The following is a 24,229-nucleotide window of genomic DNA, read 5'->3' on the forward strand; positions in this document are numbered from 1 at the left end:
CAGTAGAACAACCGTGGAAGACAGGGCTGACAGCTGGGTCTTGTTAAAGAAGGACTTTAAACAGAGGGATTTACATTCATGGGATTAGGCCAGCATTCCTAAAAAACACTGTTCAGATCCTAAGCTGCAGTGGCCTTGTCTAAACAGCTCAGCACCTGAGTCTCATAAACAACTACTGTAAAGTCTGCTGCCACGACACTTGGTAGCTTTGTGAATGGAACTTTTCTTGCATATGAAAACTCAAGACAGTAGAGTGCTTTGCTACTGCAACTGTGCAGAAAAAAAAATAAAATAAACCAAGTGAGTCAACAGACTCCATACTGCCACTCATGAACATGTTTCAAGACTATTTCCACAGAGTTTCTTGATTAAAACGAATCCCTCCCAAACTTTTAAAAAAAGCTTTTTTTATTCAGTGAAAGATAACCCTAAGGAGGTGACTGAGTGCAGCTATTATACACACAGATGTATATACACTGCGCATTAAGTTTCACATTACATTTTGCTTATAAACATGCTTGGAAGTTCTATCACACAGCATTCAATTATTCTTGTCTCTCGTCTGAGTTTGGTGCTGTGGTACATCGATAAACCAAGGTAAGACAGATTTAGATGATGAGAAAAAAGAACACCAAAGGCTAACTAAAATAATTTTAAAGTTCACAAAAAAGTTTTTTTTAAAGTCATAATTTTTACATCAGACTGCTATAATTTATGTCTAGTTTTAAAGCCATCTGAAAGTAACACAGGCACTTGTTTTCTATGCAACTTTTTTTTAATAGAAAAAGTGAATGAGCCTTTTTGAACATCAAGGCTTCTCAGCAAGGGAAGAATACTGTACAGTAGTCTCATTTGCATGCTAAGAAACATAAGTTCATAGGGACAGGAATGAGATACTCCGTGGCACTCATCAGTCTGGGGGACGGACACCCTGCTATCACAACCAAATTGTGAACATCAAGAGTCCCTGCAGCTTTTAAGAAGTTAGAAAGAATGGTTCTCTACAGGATGGTGCATGGGCTTCACCACACACCACCTTCCCACAGAATCCTCAGCAGCAAAATGCAGGATATTTCTTCTGATAGCAACTACCCTTTGACTGCCATCCTTCCTGACAGCCATAGAGTCTCTCCTCCATTACGGTGGACATGCTACTTAGTAAAAAGTAATAGATGAATTCAGCTCCTCTGTTGATGAAGACAAGCAGGAGAATGACTTTCAAAACAATTCTCACAGACCGCATTCAAGTTGCATAGGAAGAGCAAAGCTGGGAGCAGGTCATGTGATATGCTGAAGGTAGCAGATCATTTGTGCTTGCCCTTTCAGAAAAAAATTCACCAACAAGCACACACCAGCCTGTGCATACTCAACAGTTCCAGTCACATAGGAAAGGAGGGGGTGCAGCACACCCTTCCTCCTTCTTCCTTCCTATCCTCTGCTGGAATACACCGCCTGTTCCGATCAAGAAGCTGAGCACCAAAATGTTAAGATAATTCCAACATCAAATCCTTCAATTTGACCTATTCTCGGGAACATGCTATTGTGAAAGAGACAGCCTACCTCCTAGCTGCATTACGCTGCATGATCAACACATTCATCAAACACACCTACAACTGTATCAGCTGAGTAAATCTACAGACACTTATTTTTAGCAAAGCATTTGAGAAATTCAGGCAAATTTGTTATTGCTATTGGCATTTAAGAGCTTCAGGACACTAAAAAAAAAAAAAAAGAATAACAAAAAAAAAGGAAGAAAACCAACACATTTTGGATAAATGTTTTCTTTGCATTTAGAAAACACTGACAACTGTCTCAAAAGCAACAAAACTGTAAAGTTATCTTTCTCTCTATTCCAGAGCCAACTGTCTACAGTCCTTTCCAAAGGAGCTTTTGGAAAAACTTTTCTACAAGCTTTCCCAATGTCTTTTTTTTAAAAAAAAAAAAAAAAAAGCTCCTGTCCTACAGTTTAAAACAAAAACTTACACATTAAACTTGAGCCAGTCTAATACCTTACTGCTGTCAAGAAAAGCAAGAATTCTCCTTCCCCTCCATCCACTAGCACTTTGCTCCAGAACATCGCTGAGCCTGCAAATCACCAGAAAACTCACTCAACACTCCAAACACCAAAGTCATCTTTCTGCTGAGTTAGCAAGCAGAAACAGATTACCCTTTGACTGGACAAATACTAGAGCCAACACATTCTTTCGGTTCATACCGGACAGCTGGGAGAAGGGACAGAAAAAGAAACAAGTGGGACTTCCCCTTTTTGGCAGCAGCAAGTTCACCTGTAACAGGCTCATCTGCCATTTACAACTCCACTTCTGGCTCACAGAGTGTACTATAAAAAACTCAAACACTTCACTTACATTCTTAAGGTCATAATAAATAGAAAAGACCACCTTTCCAATTAGTACAGAGAAAATTTCAAATGCTACCTACTGTAGGGCATATGCAAACACATATACATGACACTGAAAAACAGTTATAATTTTACTGCATTTGCATTTATTTATATTAAAATTGGATCAGTTTTACCAAATCAGTAAAATGACAAGTCATAATAAATTACTTTACCTACAAACATATTTAAAGCTCATAATTTTGATTACGAGCATTTAATGCTTTAGTACCTTTCAGATACCAAGTTAACCCCTAGAGAAGATTACATTTAAATAGAAGTTGGAACAATTTGAAAGAAGTGGAGCATTACCATTCATAAATACATTAATAATTCTGAGTTCAGAAAACTTCCTGCATTAACTCTGTAGCACTAAAGCACAAGATATGAAAACACAGCATGCCCATACTGTTACAGAGAGCTTTCAAATCAGAGGCTAAATACAGAAATGGTGTTTTCTCTGTCGTACTTTTTCATTTAATGCTGATAAGCATTGGTCAGACATTTGTGGAAACTAAATTTATTTTGTAAACACAGGACCTTGCATATATCTGTGGAATTGATAGTCTCAGAACCAGTCCAAAGGCAACACATGTAAGGACATCTGTGCTTTTAAATATATATATATACACACACACATATATAAATTTAAAATATATTATTTATAAAAAAATAAAAGAAAACTCTCTTTCCAATCTAAGTTACTTATTCAAGACAGCAGTGTGTAGGTATTTATAACATTGAAATGTTTGTGCATGAGCAAAGGTACAGCTCTGTTAAAATCCGTCACAGAACTGATGACACAAACGTACAAATGAATACTTGTTGCCACACAAATTTCACTAAAAAGTAAAATTTGAAAGGAAGGCCTTACACTTTAACAGGCCTGTATTTGTAACACAGTTTTGCCAAATTATCAGGAACAAACGACATTCTTTCCCTAGATATAAACACTTCTTTGCTACATGAAATGGTATGAAGAAGTGGCATGAAGATGCGTCAGGGGAAGTTCAGACTGGACGTTAGAAAAAGGTTCTTCACTGACAGGGTGGTTGGTCACTGAACAGGCTCCCCAGGGAAGCGGTGAAGGCACCAAGCCTGTCAGAGTTCAAGGAGAGTCCAGACGATGCTCTTAAGTCACATGACTTTGTTTTAGGTAGTCCTGCAAGGAACAGGGAGTTGGACTCCACGATCCAACTTGAGATATCCTATTACTATTTAATTTGGGTACAGCTATAATTGTGCAGTTTACTACCAATTCCATGAAATTAAAGTCACTTCAATTTTTCATTATTTGAAGCATATATTAACTGGTTGATATAGGCTGCCTCTCCTGCTAGTGTAATAAACATTATGCAGTCTTCATACAAAAATTAAGCCATGATACTCAAGTTCACATTTGTTTCAAAGTTTGTATGTGACTTCATTTAGATGAGTATGCATAATCTCCTGGCACCACCAGCACGCAGCTGCCTCCCTCAGAGACTGCTGTTAGCAATGAGAAAGAGAAATGGGGTGACCTGCTTCATGCACACAACAGAGCACCCTTCCTCCTACATTACTTCACAGCCTTCCGGGATTTATAAACCATTACATGCTAATAACTACATCTGTATTTTGGGATTTTGTTAGTTTTTTTCAAAAACCAAAAAGATCTGAGCATGAATGGTTAATGTCATACCATAATATTTTCAGAAACACCTACATTCAAATTCTTTCATAAGAATACCTGGACACATTTCAATACTGAAAAAAATTCCACTCGTAATTCTAAACTAAGGGCTCACAAAATTCTGTGTAATGATGAGATATTAACAGTGCTAAGTCTAGAGTAACTCTGGCAAAGCAAGAATTTTCTAATCTTTTCCCCACGTTGCCAGGGTCAAGACTGCAGAATTCCTTTGGAATAACACTTTTAAAATATCTTCTGCTAGACCTTTACTTAGCGTAAAGAGTACTTACAAGAATACTCTGTTGTAGATCCCGGGATACCTTAACTCTTGAGTTTTTAAATAGAACCTTAATTGCAACTACAGATAATTTTTGTTTTTCAGTGTTTGAAGTGATCCTTCTCTTACTGAAAGATGAAGACGGATCCTGGATTCTGTTTCCTGGAGAAGGAAGAATGACCACTTCCCATTGTCCTTGTCCAGCATAGACACATCTCACTAGCACACTCTCAAGGCTTCCCTAAAATGACATCTTGGAAATTTTTGGTGTTAACAGGTGTACAGAGCTCAGTACTCAAACAAAGGTACCAGCCAACTGCACTCTCAGCTGTGGCTCTAGTTTCTTATGATGCTCTGCGCAAACAGCTTGTTGCTATTGAAAGCAGGGTCTTCGTCTTCCCAATATCTGGCTGTAAAGGTGATCACAAAACATATACTGTATTTATTATTATTTTGTTATATAACCAAGAATCAAATCCACAAACTTCATAAAACTTCAGGTAAGCAACAGTTTGTCAACAAACAAACATTGCTGCCACTTCTTGCCATGACATCTTAACATCAGAAACCATCAAGGCTCGTTCTTTCCTGAATTCAATGGAAAAATGGAAGACTTTGCAAGACGACTAACTTATAGATTACTTTTCTCAGCTAGTCAGATATTTAAATTCCTTCATCTGTCCTGGCTACAAATATAATTATATTAACAAAATATTTTTTTAACAAAGAAAAACCACCAAACAACAGAAACACTTTTTACGGGCATACTGATAACTACAATATGGTTAAAAACCCCAAACTTTTTATAGATGGATTATTTTATTAATGCACAGTACCTTGGTATTTTCCTACAGAACATAAAAAAGTCATGTCCTCATATGAAAACAATTACATGCCATTTCTATGCATTAAAAATTAGTTAAAAAAACAGCTAAAAACGAGCTCATATTGTACTGCATACTGAATTTGCATCATGCTCAAAGAGCCATGCCCTTCATAAGGCAAAATACTACCTCAGTTTACAGTATCACTGCAGCCAGTCTCAGTTCCTTTCCAAAATACTTAAGCATGTGTCCACAAGGCTGATCGCCGGTGCTGTCATTTCCTTCAGTATAATTTGGAAAGCAGCAGGAAACATGGCTCACAACAAATGCAGGAATACCTGACATACACAAACAAAACAGGACCTACTGTCCGCGCTCAGCCCATTTTTGAAGTCTAAGTATGCTCCATTGCGTTATTGAGTTAACCATAGTGAACTCCTCCCAAGATTAAGGGTATTCCAGTGAAGAGTTCTCACAGATGAATATTTTTCTGCTATATGAATCCAGGACAAACTCTTGTTCTAGACATACATTCTTTTGGCAGGACTAGGGGAGGAGGTTATATCTAGTTCACAGAAAATTAGGTCACCCATTTCATAAGCAAATATAAACTGCATGTTGAAGTTTGTAAGCATTTCATAGGTACTCTCCCTCAACAGAAATTTGGAAGAGATTTATCACAAATTCTGCATACAGCTAGATTAATTATAAATGCAGGAGGAAGGAAGTTCGTATTCACAACCTTAGTCAAACAAAAAACCATTATATCATCTTAACAGCTGTGTAACAATTTGGCAAGTCTCAGAGTGAGTTTTTTTTCTGAACATCCCAAAAGAACAATTATTTTTGTTTCCTCAAAAATATCTTCTTCGGTATAAAGACCTCTCTAAGGATTGAGCCAGATGAATAAACTATATAATACAACAATAAAAGTGGAATGTGTACCACAATGACTATTTTTACTGCTAAAGCAGCTGTACAGAGTTACCCACACTGTATAAGGAATGTCATTTGTGACACTAGAAATGGTAATTACTTGGACCACATTCGCATCTTGCTAAGGACAAGGGTTGGCAACTAATCTGCATTAATTTGCTGTAGCCAAAATGAACCACAAAGCAGCAAAAGTAGCTATTGAAAATGTAGGTGACAGCCACCAGTTTAAAAGCCACACTACAATAAGTCTCTTAATTCATTAGCACCTCAATATTTAAAAGCAAAATAACTTCCAAGTTGTGTTTGTCTACTATGAAAAAGTTTATGCAGATGCAGAAGTTTGTGGAACATTCCATTAGCCTACAGTCTCGTTTCTTCTAGCTGCTAACAGTGAGGTGTGAATTGGCTGGAAGATTTTTTTAGTTTCATTTTTTATAGAAAAGATTATTGCGCTTGAATCTTAGCTCTCTATCTCAAACTGCATTAAATCAAAAAAAGCAGCACCGTGAAAGGATTTACAATGAAGCTTAAAAAAAATAAGAAGAAATTATTTCACGGCTTTTATTGGTCTTCTACCTTCCTTCAGACCTCTAAACACCCACTCAGGTTTAAGTCTTGCTGGCAACTTCTTCCGATTATTTTTCCAAAGGATTTATAAAGTTTTACTGATAGGAGCTAGAGCCTAGCATACCTTAAAGGGCTAGCTTGTGACAAATCAGAACAGGTTTACAAGCCAAAAAGGAAATCACTTTTGCAGAGTTATAAATTTCATTCCACTGGGAGCTTTTCTGCACATTCTCCCTGCATCCCAACACATCCCTGCAGTAAAGGTAGCTTATAATTACTAAAATACATAATATGTATAGTTATTTATTAATTACTTCTGCCAGGCACAATGTCCAGACTGTAATGGCATGTTCCATTTGATAGTGCCATGTATCTGTTTCCATCAGCAAGAGCAGAACACTGGAACGAAATGGAGCTGCTTCTTTGGAGGTCCTGAAGTCTATACAGGTGATGGACTTCATCCATCTTCACCCTTCAGAATTAGAGCCGTCATTCTATCTCAAAGATGAGGTATTAGAGCTCTTTCTATTAAAGCACCACCTCCCCCCCCACTTTCTCCTTTCCATTCACAGGAAGCATGTTAAAGTGCATTCATACAGGTCAGGGCATCTCATCTCGTTCACTTATATCACATCAGCTAGTTCACTTGACTAACTCTAAAGCATGTAGAGGGATGGGTAAAGAACATGATCCTGTAGCTAGAAATGCAGCTCTTATGTCAAGGTATCCCCTGACATTAATTGCCCCTCTCCTATTCAATAGTAAAAGGAGACCTGAAACTGTAAAGAAACAGTTTGGTTCTTGACCATCAAAACAAACAAGGAATTTCTTAAGAGATGGAAAATTAGGGCAAGGTAGAACTCCAGCTTTTCAACTAGTATGGCACGTCAGTAAAACCAACAAACATAACGAAATCTAATTTTAAAATGGGAAGTCTAACTGCAGTAAAACATTTTCAGAACATGATCAGTGCCTTTTGATTTTAATCCTAGCATCCAAAAACACTGTCATTGATGCTTTTCAGTAAGACTTCTAGTGATATAACAGGGTTTGTGCCACACTAGACTTCAGATGAAAATATTTCATGAACAAAATGCGTTTTCACACTGCAGCCTGATAAAAGACAAGCTGATTGATTCTAAGCCTAAACGAGGGAAATTAACTTTAGGCCTTTGAGATAAAAGTAATAGAGGAAGTAACGGACAAGACATCTGAATTTTCATAGCACACAGATGTACTAGGAGAGAAATAAGAGACTGAATAACATTATTAATGGCTGAAAGGATTTGACATAATTCAAAGCAACAGTTTTTAAACAGGTCAAATGATAACAAACCATTTCATTAAAAAAAAAAATAATTAAAACATCCACCAACACCCGAGCTATATATCTAGGCTTAACAATCCCTGAGTATTTCTGGTGCATTTAATCTCTATATACTTTTGTATGAATTGGAACATTGAGAAGTCGATTGACAAATTCATTTTGCAGGTTGGGGTGGAACAAAAATCAGACTTTAAATCAGGTCAAGGACAACCAAAACATTTAATAACGTACAAAAGAAAAGTGAAGAAAAATCGCGTATGCAAAATATTTCCGATGCCGCATTCAAAATAACCTCAGGATGTAAGTAAAAAAAAAAAAAGAATAAATCTAGTTAACAATGTCATGTCTAAACACAGAAACCATCCACAAGTTCAGTTCACAGGTCATGCTGTATAAGAATTAGATGAAAGATATTAACAAAGCAGTTTAAAAATTCTCGTAAATTTTATTATTAATAAAATTAATGCTAATAAATTAGGCTTTTCCAACTGTCAAGTCCTGCAAAAGCCTTTAAAACTGCTGAAGTGACTAATTCCAATCACATCATTATGGTACAGGATATTCCTTGATGCAAAGCTCCCACATAAATATAAACACATCACCTCTCTCTCGTAATCAAGTACTGAAAGAAGCCAGAAGACCTATCCTTCCCATCATAAGAAAAAGCTTAAGACTACACTATCCACAGGGTGAAGCAGACAATCCAAGCAATTTGTATATGCAACGTCAGAAAATCCAAAGTTTCTCTACATAAGTCTTCCAATTCATCTAAAACAAACTGGGTCTTCTTTTTCCAAGAGGAAATGGTAGCAGGAAGAAGAAACAGTGTTAAAAAAAATAATCAAGAAATATTAGACTTAAAATAGTGTATTTGGGATTGAACAATGTTACACACATACAAAAGACAGTACGCTATTTAAAATTTACTTTATGACGCAAAGACTGGAAGGAAGACCTTAAAAAGCTTTTTCTTTAAAAAAAAAAAAAAACACCATCACAAACAAAACGCAAAAAAACCAAAATCAAACAAAAAAACCCCACAAACAACAACAAAACCCAACCATGAGACTCCCCACCCCTTTTCAAATAAAGAAAAACAAATGAGAAAAGCCCACCTTCTGGAGGAAGAAGAAAAACAAGCCCAAAAGTCAGTGGAAGAAAGTTGGGAAAGATTTCCACATATTGCTGTTGTTGCAGTGCTAAACATTGCTGGTCACAATGGATAGATTCCTAATACTCACTGCTGTCACTTTCTAGCTGAAACTGTATTAGAGAGGTCAGAAAGTAAAAAACTTTACCTTTATTTACACCAGTATACTTTTTACACATTTGCTCATAAAAAGCACTAGGCAAGAAACAGGTAGTATACCTGCTAACATATATATAAATATATATATGTATGTGTGTGTGTATATACGCACACACATACATATATATGTTGACAGGTATATATACGCCATATATATACATACCCCAACATAAGCCATTAGTAATAAGTTTCAATAAATAAGTGTTTTAGAACATTCACAACCTTCTCTCATAGTTAGGTTTTGGGGTTGGCTTGGTTGCGTTGTTTTGGTGTTTTGTTTGTTTTTTTTTTTTTTTTCTTTTTTTAATAAACTACTACTACACAAGGTAGGTTTTAAATTGTGCTGGTGAAGCTGAAGCAACTTCTGTTCTCCTACAGCTGGATTTGGCATTCTGTTGAAGATGCTCTTTTGCATTTGACAGAAACACTGCAACACACTTTGAAGGATGATATAGAGATATATATATATATAGATAGATATATAAATAGAACAAATAAGGAAGCAATTACCTGGACAATTTTCCCATCATATTGAAGGAAATCATACAACCAATTCAGTTTTTAGTGAACTTAGAAAAAGATGAAGATATGGGTCATGTTGTTTTGCTCTCCTTTTATTGTTCAACAGTATTCTAAAATCTTAGCTTCGCGTATATTGCCAGAATATACCGCAGTATAGCAAAAGCCTGACAAAACTGTAATCAGTGCAAAGTTAGACTAATAACCACTCTTCAAAACACTGGTCACCAAGGTGCACATGGAAATTTTAGTCAAGGAACTCGCCAAAATTCATTATTTACTGGACAGTAGCTAAGAAGATCAGCAGTGAATGACTCAACAACTAGGTGATAGTATGCTGTAACACAAGCTGCAGCTGTTCTGCCAGAGCTGCCAGTGGACCTTCACACTTATTAGGGGAAATGACTGGCTACGGTCCCATGGCAATACCACTACCAGGAATCCATGCCTGCCTGTTCACACTATTTCTATGTCTCCATCTCTATTCAATTCAGCGCAACCACTTATGAGATCCGGAGATGAAAACAGCTCTAGCAAAAGCCAGAGTGTGCCCCACAAGATCATTTATGAAGAAATACCTGTAAAAAATGTTAAAATCTTGTTTATTCCTGGTCTCAATTTTTCATCTGATGTCACAACCTTCTCTCAGAGGAAAACAATTAAAAGAGCAATATATCTGCGGAATCATTCACAGCCTACTGTGCTAGTAGTAAGGTCAATTCTAACAGTACTTCTTTCCAGCTCTATTATTCATGACATTTTATATTTTTTAAAATGCAATCAAGTCACAGAAAGCAGGTTCTCAGCCCCTTTTTCAACTCTTGCACATTATCTAATGAATTTCTCCCAGCTGAGGAGAATATGCACAAAGCACAGGACTAGCAGAGCTAATTATATTATCCAACCTCCCGCCATGTGCATTTTGAGATGGGGAACACCAAGAACAATACTACAACCCCCAAGAACTGGACAGAACATCTCCTGTGGGACAATTCTAGCCAACAAAACTTAAAAGCACGCATGCAAACATAAGCTCAAGTACAGGAAGAAAGTGGGCACAGAAAAAAGGATTTTTCTACCTATCCTGCTTCAAATCAAGCAGCATTCCAGAAGCAAACGTTCCAAGACCAATAACCAAAAAGAGGACAAGAGAGCTAAACATACAACTTTCAAAACTACTGGTCTGCAACTCAGCAAGAGAACTGTAAGACTGTATAAAGCAAAAAAACATGCATGTAAGAGGACAGCAAAAGTAGTATGGTTCAAAGATGACAAGGACAGCTTTTAATCCATAATGTAATGCTTCCACTGTGGCAGACCTAATTTCCTCTTTCTAAATAATGTCCTATTCCTCAAGACACTATAAAAGATCAGCAATACACAGATGGCACAAATCAATTTTTTTACAGAATGCAGAGTCATGGATATCATTTCAGTGCTTATCTTGCTCATCTTTGGAAAGAGAAAAGATCAGTTAGTTACAAAGGGATTTCCTAAGCATGATCTATAAAATATATTAAGCATAGTGGCAATACATGAAAACTACATAGTTATCAATCTGCATTCCATTAAATACCAGACTACTGCATGCACACCTAATGATAGGAAGATCGTCACTATTTACTAAAGTTGAAATACAAGCCACAAGCCATATGTTCAAATCAGTTCCATGTAACTACACAGACGATTCTTGACGCATGCAGGACCAGACTGCCGCTGTCCCCCTGGTGAAATATTACTAATCACATTACAGATGCGAGAAACACTTCAGAAATTATGAAAGAAATATTAAATAAGCTAAGGCTTGCAAAAGGACCTTCAAATTCCCCCACAAAGTAGCGTTCTCTAGTTTAAGAGATGACTCCATCACAGCACTAGTCTTCCACAACAAGTCGTGTCAGGCAAAATTTTAACCATTTTTTTGGAAAAGTGAACGAATAATGTAACACTTTAACCAGTTAACCATCTACGTATTCCAAATTCTATTAAAAGAAACCAACTTCATACTCCAAATACCACTGGTTTGATGTCACACTGGCTGTCACTATACTCCAAGAAGTTCAATACTTCAGTCTGAGCGTCTTGGAATAAATAGACATGCTAAAAGACGATTATTTAAGATGCATACTTTATATACTTATATATATGTAATCATACTGCAAAAACAAGAAAAGCCCTACTTCTGAATATGTTAGTTCCATATTCCTGTCAGTAATACTGCCTGAATCATGCTAAAATACCAACATTTTAAGAAAAGCAGTCCAGCAAAAGTCATTTTAGGAATGAAGAAACAGCTGCTGAATTTATCAGTAGGCTATGCCTTCTCAACTCCTATGGCATATCATAACATAGTGAAAGCATGCGCAGTTGTAAACTCAAATATTTAAATCCACACTGGAAGACAAAAAGAATGCAGACAACATACGGTCAGCTGCAATTTTTAACATTTTTGTAAGAGAACAACTGGCCCTTCATCTTGCTTTTCAACAGATTCTGAAGTAGAAAAATAAAAGATTTAGACAGCTTTAACTAGAACAATGTACTACACAAGACATACCAATAAATTGTAACATTTTATCATATTTCATCAGATCGCCTATCAAGAAACACAGAACATGTTGGATTGGAAGGGACCTTTAAAGGTCATCTAGTCCAACCCACCTGCAGTAAGCAGGGACATCTTCAACTACATCAGGTTGCTCAGAGCCTCTCATCAAGCCTGGCCTTGAATGAGGGATGTCTCCAGGGGATGTCTCCACGGATGGGGCCTCCACCACATCTCTGGGCAACCTGCTCCAGCGTTTCACCACCCTAATTGTAAAGAACTTCAAACTTATATACAAATGTTGTTCTCAAATGCTCACAGCCTGTCAATAGTTGTATCAAAGAGTATGCCAGACTAACCTTATCTCAGAAAGTTAATAATGAGCACAAATACAGAAAACTAAAAAGTTCTGGTCTTCTAGTTTCAGGTGAGGTACATTTTAAATAAAAGGAAAACTGCATACCTTCCAAGACCAGTGGGGAAATGGAGAGGTGGAATCCAAGCTCAGAAGGTATGGGTTTTATTATGCTCTACAAAATTGAGAAACTATAAATAAAGTCTTAGGAAGACGTTGCTTTACAACACATTCTCCTGTTCTACAAACACTTTAAACCTATTTTATTACTGTTTTTAGGTTCAATTCTCATTTCTCAAATTCTAATGCACCTTTTACTTCACAGTGTACAAAGATATGAGGTTGGCCCAAGGTCACACTATACAAGGACATAACAATTCATGTTGTCATCTTCAAAGTAAGTATACACTTCACAAGAATCAGTGGAAAACAGTAATCATCAGAAGGTACTAGATATGAGGAATAATTTTAAAAGTTACAGATAATACAATAACGTGCCTCATGTACTGCACTCAGATCAGTCTTTAAGCCAGAAAGCAAGCAACAGCAGTTCAATTTAAGCTCTTTTCATGAGAATGAGAGCAGACAGCCTGTACATTAAATCAAAGTAATTTGTGTCAAGCGACAATGTTTTTTTTCCTACACTACGTGCATTTTAAATGTAAAGGCCACACAAACCTAATATACTTTTGAAGGATCGAGGCCCAGGAAAAAAGACACATAAAATAATTCCCCAAACTTTTGGGTGTAAGAGTCTACCCAAGCTAACTTCCTAAATGACACTTTTAAGTATATCAGGAGGATGAAGATTAAGTGACACCTCTTCTCAAGAGGAGAGACGCCCAAGTTATCACATTTCAGAAATGAACCACCACTGAAGTTGAAAGTGCACAGTCTGAAAATACTTTGTTTGCTCTGCACTGGACTTTCAACCCCACATTGCACACTAGTCATTCCCGGAATACTCCATTCCAGTTGATAAAAGATAATTTAAGATTTTTCATTACAAAGTAGTAATAACTAATTACAAGGGCTTTTTTTTTTTTTTTAAAATTGCTGTTGTTTTTGAGGACCTTATGAAGTTTTTACACAGATTCAAGCTAAACAGGAACGAGCAATATCAAAATAGAAAGTTTCATTCAAGCTAATCACAAGCACTTGAATGGGGGTTTTGGGGGATTTGTTTTCTATTTTATTTTTAACAAGAAAGTCTCTGACTTTCACTAACAAGGACAGCAAGCATAAAAGGTTAAGCTGTATGCTGCACTATCAACTGAAGTTTAGTTAATATAGAGTAGTCTTCATAAAAACACTGCATGTTTCACTTTAAGAACTGTGACGTGGATTAATGGTTCCTCCTAACAATTTCACTCATTTCCCTATTGCTTCAATTTTCCCCTCTGCCAGCTGCCAGAAAGGGAAGACAACATTCACGCTTTACTATAGGACCCTCCTTCTCCTTCCGTGTAATTGCTGAAAATGAGACTTCTCCTTTGTGCTATGCTTCTTAGAAAGAATCTCTGAGGTCTCTAATCCAGAACAACTGAACATTTACTTCAAAAAATAATTCCTTTCCTTCCTCCCTGAGCAGGAATTTATTGTTGGTACTCACGTCAATCTGACAAATAACCTTTCAGTTTCACAGAACTGATCATAAGATATCACTAAGTTACTTATTGATAGACATACCTGAGTAGAGGTGAAAGAAAAAGTTATCTTCTGTTACCCAGCTTCAGGTAGAGTTGTTCTCCTGACCTGTGATGTGCTCAGAGATGGCCAAAGGAATTCACAAGTTTTAGTCAGTATTACTACCTTGCACAGTTACTAGAGAGTGAAAACTACCAGCTTCCCCTCCCCTGCTAAGTAAAATGCCACTTTTTAATAGATATAAGTGCTTTTCTTAAAGCCTCAGACAGAAGTACTGTTAACTAAAATCCAAACTACTAGAAATGTTGGTCACTGACACACACCACAAACTTGCAGAATGCTTTTCCAGGAATAGCGTGCAATCATCCATGTTTCTATCAAAGCCACTCAGAACTACATGTCCAAGTACTTGAGTTGCGCATTAAAGACATAAGCAACAACTTCCTTGGAGAACAGAGGTCTAGAAGGCATTTTTCTTTAAAAGCCCAGAACAACTTAAGGAGTTTTTTCACTAGGGGAATTACTTTTTTTAAATGCCCCGTAAAATGCATTTGTGTAAAAGGTCTTTAGTCACCTGTGAAGAAGAATGATTACAGACACCTGGAATGTCCAAACTTGCATTGGTATATTAAAACAGATTCCAACAATTATTAACTCAATTTTGAATGGTGCAACGAGATCATGGTGATCCTTCTAGCAAGGAGAAAAGCAGGAAGCAAGGATAAAAAAAAGCAGGAAGCAAGGAAAAATAAAGGAGATAACTAAGGATAAATAGACCTTGGAATGCTTGGCTTCTGGCATGGAATCAAAAATTCTATGGAAGATGCCTCATCACTATACAGGCATGAACTAGGCAAACCAGGATGAAATGCAAAACAACCACACATGAGCGGGAAACTGCCTACAAATAGCCCACAGAGCAATACCAAAGACTGAGGTTTTATTTTAAGTCCAGACACAATCCATCAGTAGTGTACCTCCCACTGAACAACTGTGAGGAACCTCCCCGGGCAGTGAATATTGTCCTCACTTCTGAAGAAAGCTAGAGTAGATATGCCATTTATTTCACATAGGGTGTCTTCTCCTTGTAGACACAGAGTTTCAGAGTTAACACAAATTTAAGAACTTCAGATCTTAACTTATCTTTGTGTATTCCCAGCAAATGATATGAGAAAACCTGAGGGAACACTGTCATAGTCATAAGAAAATAGTTTCACATTTGTTAAGAGTGTATGTCTGTTCACTCCTAATTCAATACTTCCACTCTAAACCATAAAGAAGAGGAGTAACAAGCAATGAGCTCAGACACAAAGGAGAAAAAACACAGGATTATCATTAAGCTGCAAAAGTCAGTCTCATTCCAAAATCATTCATGATATGTTTTCAAACATCTTGAAAACTTACTGTTTTCAGTATTGAGCTAGAACCCATCCTCATTTCATAAACCAGCTTGCCTAAATAAGTGTAGATAACATTTGTCATCTAGATATGAAAATTAATTCATTAACAAAATCACGGTGCAAAGTATTTCCTACAGCAGATTATGAAAACCTGGATAGATGGCTTTTAATACTTGTAAGATGCAAACAGCAGCCTAGAAGGGAATTTGTCTTTATTTTTAAAAATGCTTTTACATCCCAGAGATAAAAGAACCTTTAATTTTCCAAAACTGTACAGTCATGGTCTAGGAAGGTGTACACAAGGGTGTAGCTTCTCTTCCTCTCTCAGCAACTCCCCAAAGGTAGAACCTTTCACCACAACTCATCACCCCTTCAGTCTTACCAACTTGGTATGCTGTGGATCATTGTAAAGTGGATCATAGAACTTTCCTGTATCAAATCTCACCAGGCTTTTCTTTTTAAGAGTATTTTTAACACACAACAGTTTAGCGATCACTGAAGCTAAATAAGACCTAAGGATACTTCTGCCAGGAAAAGTATAAGGAGAAGAAATATAATCGTCTCTAATCTCAATTGCTTACCTTTTGCTCTTATTAACACCATTTTATTAAGTGACCTACTAGAAAAAATACCAAGTGGAACATACAGTTCTTGAGACTGGGTCAGCACTGTCAGAGATCAAAGTAGGGAGAACTGCAAACCTGTGGCTATTCCAGGCACAGCAAATGCATCTGTACAGATATTAACGACTGGAAGAAGTTTATAAACAACACATGGACCAACTTTACTTCCTCCAAAGTACCTGCACATTTGTTTTGCTAATGCTGTGTTCTATAGCATCTAAAACAAAGTCTATCAGTGGCATCTCATCATGAAGAGGTGGAAAGAGGAGAGAAAGCCAGCAAGCATGTACACAAGCTGTTTCTTTCTGAACATTTGTCTTTCCACCAATGGTATGTCACAAGGATCAATTCAGCAACTTCACGGAGTTAAATGTAGGAGTACCACTACAAATCTACAAGCCCTTTGTCAGAGACGAAAATCTGTCAAACATAGTTTCAGTATACTTTCTCAGTGATTAAACCAATCAAATAGGCATTTTAGACAGATATTTCATCGCAATAATCAATGAAACAATGTAAAAGAAATACAGAGACATTAAAAAACACAGTAAATATTTTTTTCATCACTGATTGAAACAACATATTGGGGCAAAACTGTCTTAGCACCATCTGTAAGTTCCAAAAAGAATGAAATTTCACACAAAACACCCCTTTATGAATTCTGTGTTGTAAAGGTAGCATTTTTCACAGTATGCAGTAACTCACTCAACTTTTAATGTTCCACTTAACTCAGCAGGCAATTTTATGACATATATTGAAGGGATTTAACTGGAAAGGTGATCTCAGAGTAAGAATTCAACCATTTGAGACGGGATTATTTTATCATCAATGCTTGATTCATATTCATTATTTGCACTTCTAACTCTATTTAATGACATAGCCTTCAAAATCGAATTTCACAAGTAGGTGATGCAAATTTACCAATTACAATTTCATTAAGGCTAGTAATTAAGTCTTTTGGACACTTCTGAAAACATTTTTTCTTTTACGATGACCAACTGGATTTCAGAAAATAAAGTTAAATTTTGCATAGAGTAATCCTTGAAGAGTTTGCAGTACTTCCTCAAAGAACCTGCAGAGTTTTTCACAAGTCACTGATACACGAAGGTAGGATAGTAGAAGCAAAAACTGCTTGCTCAACAACAGTTTTAGTTTGGCAGAGCGCTTTTACTAGGACCCTGTAACCAAGTTCAGGCATTAAGACTATGCTCACCTAGAATGAACTACCTTTCCTATGCTAAAGATGGCTGTTCTTAAAGCAGGAAAGTGGTAATAAATTACAGAATTTGCATCAAGATGAAATCTGTCCATGTATCATTGGAAAGCAACAAGCTCTACTTGGAGCTATTCTTTAGGGAGCAAACTACTAAACTGTTCTTTCCTACTGCAAGAACCAAGAAGGCAACAATTTAAAGAAAAAAACAACGACGAGAAATAATTGTATTGCACATCTCAACTCTAAGCATAGCACAGTTAACACTTTTTTTAAATTTTTCTTTAACGCAGTATTAAGGACAAAAAAATATGCCAGGTCCGACAAAGCAAATTATGAGGTCTTTGGGGATAGGGAAGGACATGATGGAATAATCACAGCACTGGCAGTAGCCAAGGTCTCTATGCCAGTGACAGGCAGTGAACTTCAACTCTCACTGTCACATGAACAGAAGTTTCTGCCAGTCCTCACGCAATTGCTCCCAAAGCTTTCTGAACATTAAAGTTATCAGAGAGGATGAAGGATGCCAATCAGTCTCCCTCCAGCCCCTTTCTGCACATGTTTTATTTAGCATATTTTTCCACTTCATACATGCATTTGAGAGAAATGACCAGGTCCTCTATTTAACTTCTCCAAGACTTTTTTTTAGAGGAAAGCACAATACTGACACAAGTAATTAAACTGATGAGAGCCACAAAACTGGAGAATGATGTCACTTTTTGTTCCTGTTTCTTTCGAATCCTGATCTGCTAGAAATCTGCTATTGTGCTATAATAAATAGTGGGAAACAGTAAGGTAGTTTGGATTTGTGCTTAACATTGCTTAAGCAAAAGAGGACTGGTTTAGTTTACAAACGCAACTTGCTATTTTAAATGCTTAGATTGACAATACTGACACCCTTGGACAGTACAAGATCATTTCAGCAGATGTCAAATACAACAATTAGAACAACACAACGTTAACATTCCAAAAAGGGGTGGTACTTAATAAAGTTTTCACAGAAGATGAGAACAAACCTCATTCAGTCTACCATTTTCTCTATGCAACATCAGTGCATTTTTACCAGCAACAACTTCAGTTCTTGAACACTTTAAAATATTTACTTAAGAAAAGCAAACACATGATAACAGTTTTGCTACTGCATATAGCAATTCCTTCAACAGACTCACTATAATATTTTTGTACAAAAACTTTCACCTTATACACCATTCTCCTAACAAGAAAGAACAGAGGCAATGAAGATTCAACCACCTTTCTGATTACGTCAACTTAAATTAATCTGATGAATTTCTGTGACTAGAAATTCAGTAACAGATAAAAATTATGTTCTATGACTATGAAGTTTTAAAACTATTTTCATAGTAGCTCTGGAATTCCTCCTCCCTACCCGGTCCTCTCTACAGAATTCAACTAACTCATTACGAAATAAGACGGCAAAAAATAGTTTTCCTAATATTTAACCCTCAGGCCAGTTTCAAACTCTTGTGCACGTCATCTTCCCCTATACAACTCCTAACAAATAGAGTGCTAGCTCACGGAACAAGATATTTCAAGTGCTTTTCACTAATAGACGTATTAAAAAAAAAAAGCAAGCTCAATAAAAATATTATTCTGTGTAACATCTACATTAAAGACTTCAACTACAGCCTGTCCTAGCAAATAAATAAAATTTACTGCTTAGGAAAAACTAGAGAAGTGACTTTAACTCATTGAAAAGTCAAAAAATATAATCCAATGTATCTGGATCAAGTTGCATAAGTAGTATGCTGCAGATACTTTTTCTAGTCTTTATAAGATTTTCAACTACAAGGATGATTATTAGCAACCTGAATCATCATGGAATTTTACTTGTCTTTCTCACAGGGACTGATATGCTTAATTGGATAGTTATTACCAATTTCTAGTATTAACCTCTTGAAAATAATATGCCATTTTCAATGAACACAGGTTTTAAGTGATTATAATGCTTGCAGATTAACAAAAATAAATTTAAATCCCTTGCCAATCTGAAGAACAATTATAACAGGCAATTAATTATAGTACAAGTTTCTTCACTGGCATTCCCTAACCTTACAGACATTCCTAATGGTGGAGAGCATTCAATGCATGTACTTACTCAAAATCTGTGACTGACAATTATGATAGATATTTTTTGAATCCTTAAAAGGAGTTACTCAATACAACAAGTTTGGGTTTGTAAGTTACATTTCCTTAAACAAAATTAGCATTCTACACAGAAACACGTTAAACGTGACTACTCAGCAGTCTGCTGTCATTTCTACGTATTATTAAACTTCAGCAATAAAACAGATCTGGATTGCCTCTTTTTATAAAGCTTGTTTATCTGAGATTGCCTGATTCAGATGTAAATCAACATACGTTTTCTTCTAGCAATTGCAGAGAAAGGGTGAGAAACATCACAAAATAAGCATCCATCAGTGTTTGGTTTATTGTTGTGGGCTGAAATACAAGTTGAACGTTTTTGGCTTTGATAAGTGCCCAAAACAAGTTCTAGATTTAACCAGTGGGGTCCTCAGTATGAACTGATGTTAATGGGAAGCTGTGAAATACATTATTTCAGTTCTACTGGAAAATTCAGTCATAAAACTATTGTTTAACATAACAGTGTGATTATTTTGCAACCTTCAGCTTCATTTGTAACCAAGAGATTTGGATTTTTTCTGCTATTAAGAATGTGATCTAAATTACTTAATGGCTGGGATCTTCAGCACTATTCTTCTTAGTATTTGCCTAACTGGCTTAGTCACTCAGATTTAACTCTGCCCCAGTTTGATAGAGTTTTGGTTTTTCCCCCCTCCAGTGGCTCAAAGACATTTGAAGAAGGAAGGCAAGTTGTACAACCAATAAAGATCAGATTAATACAGCATAAAGATGTTAAGTAAGAGCACAAAGAAATAACTATTTCTGGCTAGAAAAGCTAGCTGATTTTATTAAAAATCTTGATGCTGAAGGAAGAGATAAAGGAGCACATGTTCATATTCTTGCAAAATTCAAATAAAGAAGCAACACATTAGCTTTACAGCTGAAAAAAAATTCAGTGGTTTGGGAGAAGGGAGAAATGAGGCAATATCCACATACACTGATACTCAGAAGACTGAGATATTCTCTTGAAAAATAAAGCCTCTTAAAATCAATGAAATTGAACAATTACCTACAAAGTTACCATGACAGTCTCATACACTCTTTTAAACCAACATGTGTTCTCCATACTACGGCTTACTTTATGGAGAAAGGAACAGGCTGCCATATATAGGGAGTTCCAAACGGTTTATATCAATGCAATACTCCCCTGGAAGAAAACTATTTTAAAGTCAAACCTGAAGGCAGTGGCCTCAAAATATTACGCAAGGCAGGCAGACTGAAGATTATATCAAATTTGTCAGTGCCCCTTTATATATTTTTTATATTCTTTCGAGAGATTAACAACTGGTATACTACACAGCTTTCCTGAATTGTGGCTTATCTCTTTAGCAATACTTTTCTCTCTGTCATCCCACGCTGAGTCAAGAGAAACAGTGGTAGAAGAACTCTTCATTGCATGTCATATAAATCTAAAACCCAAGCCATTTTAAGGAAATATCTATCTGAAAATGAAATTTGTAGTAGGGTAATAAATGAATTCCTTGATGCCACTTACCTCCTTGTTCTATGAAAGCAAAAGTATCCCTAAAGCGGATTTCTGTAAGGTAATTTGAGTGTCACCCGCTGATATGAAAAACCACATACCCACTTAGGTGCAGAGAAACAGTTCTATATTCCACTATCAACCACACCCACCAAGAAGGATATCAGCATATTAAATATGGACATGTCTACACCTTTATATCTACATGTAAAGTATTCCCTAGAACTGGAATTTATGACTTATATTTTTTTCTTCAAGATGATTTAGCAAGCGATTTTTCTGTTCCTCTATTTTAATAGGAAACTTCTCAGCAGAGATGATTAAACAGACAGTAAAATAGGAAGATTTGCTTTTTTAGAAATATTGTTTCAATAAACATCTAAATTCATTCATCAATAAACATATAAATTTATTTTTCTGCTCAAAGGTGTTTTACAACCTAATGTGTCCCTGTCTGGAGCACAGGGAAGCGAGGGGGAACAGATGAAGAGAGGCAATTTGTTTAAAATGGAGCAGGTGTGATTCTGCAGTCATTCCCCATTCCTCCATCACATGAATGGCAGTGTAAAGATATTAGCCATATGAAATAGCATACTCGTGCCAAACCAAGTATACCTGTACTCCTCCAATTAAAGGAGTGTACTATACATACTGTTGCTTGCCCCCATCTGAGTACCTATAACCCAGTAAAAACATAAAAAGCCTTGAATACTACAAAAAAATGGCAAAATACAAAGACAGTGCCCAAACATGCAGATGACTATTTTCTGACACACAAGATGATAAATCCAAAACAAATAAAACCTTCCAAAATGAACATATAAGTCACTGGCTTCTTAAAATAGCTAGCATTAATAAAGGAGTAATAGAAGTATACCTATATGAGTTTTACACAGGTCATGTGACACTCATGTATACAGACACTCCTCCTTCCCCTCCCAGCATCAATGATTTTCCCCATGCAAAAAAAAAATTAAAAAAAAAAATATATATATACACACACACCACTCTCCCCATCTTCATGAAAACCAATGCAGACACCAGCCTTGCTTTGGAGGCTCTCCAAAAACCAGCCTGCCCTCAGTAAGTCGTACGGCTAAAAAGCTTAAGAGATTTCAAGTCTTTTTTTTTTTTTTTTTTTAACGAAACATTGTAGCGAATAATCCAAAGCAATCTTTCCTTTCTGCACGAGGAGAGAGGATCTGAGCGCGTTTTGTGCCCCGGGTGGCACAGAGAGACCCGGCGATGCCTGTGCAGGGGACTGGGCTGCCTGCAGCTCCACAGGGTGGAGACTCACCCAAGCTGACATTGTCTGGATGCCACCGACTACATCCCTCGCGCATCCCCGGCTCACTTCCCAGCCCCTTCTGAGGCATGCCTTACACAGGGAAAAGCCGGGGGGGGTGGGGTGGGAACTACACACACACACACACAAAAAAAAGAAACCCTTCACCAGTCATCAGCATTGCAAAGCCGGTTTGAAAAAAACAGCCGATGATTTTTGGGGCGCGGAGGGGCGCAGGACACAGACTGGGGGGTTGGGGAGGGGGCGTGAAATCTTCGCCCCTCTCCCACTCCTTCGCTCCGGTCCTCCCCGCCCAGCCCCCGGCCGCAGCGGTCCCTCGGCGGCCCCCGCCCCGCCGCCGTGCTGAGGGGGAAGCGGCAGGAAACACCGCCCCCGGCTCCGGCAGACGCCCGCCGGCTCTCCCACCGCCGCCACCCCCCCGAAAAAAATCCCGACAAGACGCCGGCTCCACCACTCACCTCGCCCCGGCTGAGGAGAAGCCCCTGGCGGGCTGGCGGACAGCGGCGAGCCCCCACAGAATAAGAGCGGCGAGGCGGCGGGCACGCTCCCGCTCGCTGCCGCCAGCGGCACCCGGGCTCCGCTCCGCCTGCAGACCCCCGCGGCGGCGGCTGGTGCTGGTGCTGCTGCTGCTGCTGCTGCTGCTGCTCCTCCTCCCCCTGCTGCCGCTAATGGTGGCCGCCGATGCCGGTTCCCACTGCCGCTCCCTTCCTTTCCCGTGTCTTGTTTCCGCCGAGCGCGGAACACGCCTCCGCCCGGCCGCCGGAGCACGTCCCTGTCCGGCAGCGGAGACACCGCTCCCTCCACGCCGCTACCGCCCCACCGCCCGCCGCCGCTCCGGGCTCCCCCCCCGCCGCTCACTTCCGGCGCGCAGGCCGCGCCTCGCCCCGCCCCAGCGGGCCCACCGCCAGCGCCCGGGGGGCGGCTGGGGCCCCGCAGCGCAGAGGCAGCGGCCGGCCGTTGGGCGCGCGAGCGGCGGTTGGGCGCGCGAGCGACGGTTGGCAGGCGAGGGTCGGTTGGCGCGCGGGGGGCGGCCGGGCGCCATGCCGGGGTGCCCTGAGGCGAGCTGCCGCCCCCGCCCCGGGGCCGCTGGCTCTCTCCCAGGCGGTCGCGCTGCCGAGCCTGGCAGAGCGGGTCCGCCCGGAGCTGGCGGCGGCGAGCGCCCTTTCGCCGGGCGCTGGCCGGGAGCTCACGGTGCGGTTCGGTGCGCGGCTCCAGGCGCTGGGGGGTACGTTCCCCGTCCCGCGTCTGTCACTGGGGGTTTCTGTAGGCAGCAAATTACCAAATCCTGGAAATGCCGCGGAAACCCTCGGTCCTGTGTCCCGCGGAGCCGGCGGCGGCTGCCCTGGGCCAGCCTCGGACCGCGCCGCCTCGGCCACGCTCTACCCTTATTTCTCATCCTACCACAACTTCAGGGCCGAGATCACCCTTTTTCAAGTTATTTATAAAATGGGATAAAACGCTGGGTGCTACCGCAGATAATGCTATGGGAGAGGAGGCTGGCGTAAATATAGTTTATTGCGTGGGCTGCTGGGGAAGATGGCAGCGTGCTGGGGCTCCAAGCTCTAGCGCGAAAGAGATGACATTCGTTCTGCCTTCGGCTGGGAAGGTACATCTCCCCTGTGCTGGAACCGGTCATACCGTGCCATAACATAGCCGTGTTTTACG

The 24,229-nt window shown here is 38.8% G+C and overlaps 1 protein-coding gene across 2 annotated transcripts in view; it reads right to left on the reverse strand.

The window, feature by feature from the left end:
• Nucleotides 1-23,410, reverse strand: part of RAPH1 (Ras association (RalGDS/AF-6) and pleckstrin homology domains 1) — a 101,604-nt gene extending 78,194 nt beyond the window's left edge. For both annotated transcript variants that reach the window (XM_063341509.1, XM_063341508.1), the window contains exon 1: nucleotides 23,023-23,410. The gene's annotated coding sequence lies outside the window, so the exon portion shown is untranslated. The remainder of the gene's footprint in view (nucleotides 1-23,022) is intronic.
• Nucleotides 23,411-24,229: the final 819 nt, after the last annotated feature.

This window comes from Chroicocephalus ridibundus, chromosome 7, assembly GCF_963924245.1.
Source record: "Chroicocephalus ridibundus chromosome 7, bChrRid1.1, whole genome shotgun sequence".
NCBI lineage: Eukaryota > Metazoa > Chordata > Aves > Charadriiformes > Laridae > Chroicocephalus > Chroicocephalus ridibundus.